This window comes from Schistocerca americana, chromosome 7, assembly GCF_021461395.2.
Source record: "Schistocerca americana isolate TAMUIC-IGC-003095 chromosome 7, iqSchAmer2.1, whole genome shotgun sequence".
Classification (NCBI taxonomy): domain Eukaryota; kingdom Metazoa; phylum Arthropoda; class Insecta; order Orthoptera; family Acrididae; genus Schistocerca; species Schistocerca americana.
This window is the reverse complement of record NC_060125.1, coordinates 527,103,554-527,106,628: the sequence shown is the minus strand read 5'-3', so window position 1 is coordinate 527,106,628 and position 3,075 is coordinate 527,103,554.

Below are 3,075 nucleotides of genomic sequence, written 5' to 3'. Positions count from 1 at the left end.
AGCCAAACCGCACAATGGCTGTTTTCGGTACGTCATCTTTGTGCCTAGGGTGCACTGTAGAGTTGTTGAACAGTCTTGTATGTGAAGAATAGGGTAGTTGTCCATAAAGGTATGGGCGTTAAGCTTGCAATGGTTCCCACATAACCAGAATGAACTGTCTCTTTTTTAGGGGCTAGATGAATGGTGACACCCAATTGCTATCCGATGGATGTACAGTTCTGACATTTAAGAGTCCGTGAATGGCTGCTTCCGCAAGACAATTGTTCTTAGAGGTTAGGCGTCAGGCCTTGTAATGGACCAGAGGCCCTTCTGTAGTGAAGAACCTATGGAACGTACCACTTGTGATTGACCAATGAGAGCAGTTTGAATATGTGGGGGGAACATGTGTATAAACACGAGATGGAGGTGCCAGATCACACAAAACATTGATGGTTTGAGTGTCATTGACATGAATGGTATGAAGCATGATCAGGGGTGAGGGAGCACCGTGTGTGAAGGCAGAACCAACAATGTGAAGTGGTTGCAAAGCAGCGAGGTCATTGACCACATGAAGAGCATGTGCCAGATTGTCTGATGCATCAGCAATCAGCTGAGGATGTTGCAGGAGTGGAGGGCATTGATCTAGAAGCACCGAGTCACAAGCCCAGCTAATGAGCTGATGAGGTTAGCTGCTGTCAAATGGGAGCAGTTGGAGGTTGTGTGAAAAAGGGAATCATACTGAACCAGAAGTGAAGGTGGGAAAGGAGCAGAGGAGCCAGGAATGTGTGCCAGTTGAATGATGGAGTAAGGTGGCTGAAAGCAGGTCAGGAGACAGACTGAAACACTTTAGGAAATTGATCTCAAGGACCAGGCCATCCACATCACAACATGGAAGGTCCAAGGGAGCTGTAGCTCTGGAGTAAGCTGGAGTCCGAGATGAAGAGTCTGCTGCTCGGAGGAGCCATTGTCTTGGACGACTGATGTGAGGGACACAGCCCTGTTGTGTTGCCTCGAGCTGTGGCACCAAAATCAGCTTGCATGTTCAATTTGGGAAGGTGCAGGGGGACAACAGGTCCTTGCAGTGCTGCTTAAGATCATGTGGCACCAGCACAGCAGGTATGAGAGGTGGGGAGTGGGCTGTGATGTAGATGAGCCATCCTACAAGCTGTGTTTTTCATCTGGGAGGCTTGCAGTGAGAGCAGTAGAGGACAGAGCAGGAGGTGCCCGTGGCAGTCCACTAGGTGACAGGGAGGTGGCTTGTTGAGTTGCAAAAGTTCACATGCAACCTTTACCAGCTAGGCTTTGAGATGATGTGCACGAAGCAGGAGTGCTGTTCCCAACCTTAGAGGTAGGCAATGAGCCAGTTGTAGGGAGAGGCTGTCAGTGGGTCGGCGACATGATATGCCTCATAGGCCAGCTGAAGTTTGGATTCCAATTTGTCACCAGAGTGTGAAAGTAACTGAAGTTGCAGATCAGTGGGAAGTTCGATGAGCCAGTGTCCACAAAGTGACATTAGGCATGTCTCCACACCAATCAGTGCTCAAAGGTGCCTCCACAGCTGTGAAGATGTTCTGACGTGAGGTTGTACATCATGGATGATGTGATGTATTCATCATGGATGATGTGATGTATTGCCTTCGACAGAGGACTTAACAGCCACTCAATGGTGAGAGATTTTGTGGTGACATGTTTATGTTGAGGAGGTGGGTTGAGAAGCATATCACTAATAAGATCAGTATGATCGTGGAGATGGCAGATGAGGCAAATAAAGAAGCATTATCATTACTTATTCCACAAATGCCTAAGATGTTGTCCACAAAGAGAAACCATGTTTTTGGGTTCTCTTTCTGCAGCTGGGGAAAGTTTGAGGAATCTGCCCACAGGAATGTGCTGCAATGGAACAGGCTAGGACATGGTTTGACAAGCAAATAATGAAGAGGTAGGTAGTTGAGGAAGGGTGCTGTTGGCAGTGGAATTGTGATTGAGGGCAGTGGATGAAGTAGGCAGAGGATGCAGTGCGTCGCTTGAGGCCTGCTTGAGGAGGGGGCGGGCGGTCACTGTCTGCATGTCAGACATGGCGCAGCTGGTGCGGAAGGTAACACGTCTGACCTAGACGGGGCAACTGTGGTCACTGTAGAATGGTTTGGAAAGTTTGCAGGAAAAGCAAGCAGGCAGAACACTGCACCACATGTTCACAGGCTGCTCAGGCAGTGAAGCTGGAGGCGGTGGTGCAGCAAGATGATGTGGCGATGTGATTTCGTGCTCCAAATCACATGCTAGACAGTCTGTATAGGCTGAATGAGCCTGGAAACACACGTATGGTTGAGGACGTAGTGGCATGAGTGCATGTTGTTCCCATAATGGCAGCGTCAGCCAGGTGAGGTTAGGTGCTGGAGTGCCAGTATGAAGTGAGTGCATGTGTGCTCACAAATCTGGGAAGTGCAATGAAAGCAGAGTTTGTCTTTCACAGTCTAAGTTCACTGTAGAAGCCACAAGTCACTATGCAGTAAGCAATTCATTGTCATGGTGCAAAACCAGTAATGGCCAACACACATTTTGCAGATGAAAGAAAAGAAATGGTGTCACGTTTGGGGAAACAAGGTACTATACTTGGTGACTATGATGGCACGCAGCCGCTTTATGTAGCAAAATATATTTATTATGATACACCAATACAAAGTTGTAATTCACTAATGATCACATTGGACAGAGAACAGACTGTGCGAAAGATGATATCACTGAGCTTCACAGCACTTTAACCAGATTATCGATAGTTGATCTGCTATCAATAATCACCATACAGTCTTCTGATGTACTCACAATTTCTCATACACTGTTATTTTATAGAGATGTAAATTAAATAAATGAATCAGCTGTCCTGGCTGTTACCATTTCCCTGTAAGCAGGTAAAATAATTCCTACCTTCACATCTTCTATCCACTGACCATAGAGACCCTCTCTCACCTAGCTCCCCATTCTTCACTTCGTTTGTGCGCACTCACAGCAGCACTTTACCGTCCCCCACCCCTACCCCTACCGTGCTATTCCTCCCCCTCCCTGCCCCAGCCTCCTCCTCATCCACACCTGGTTGCCTCT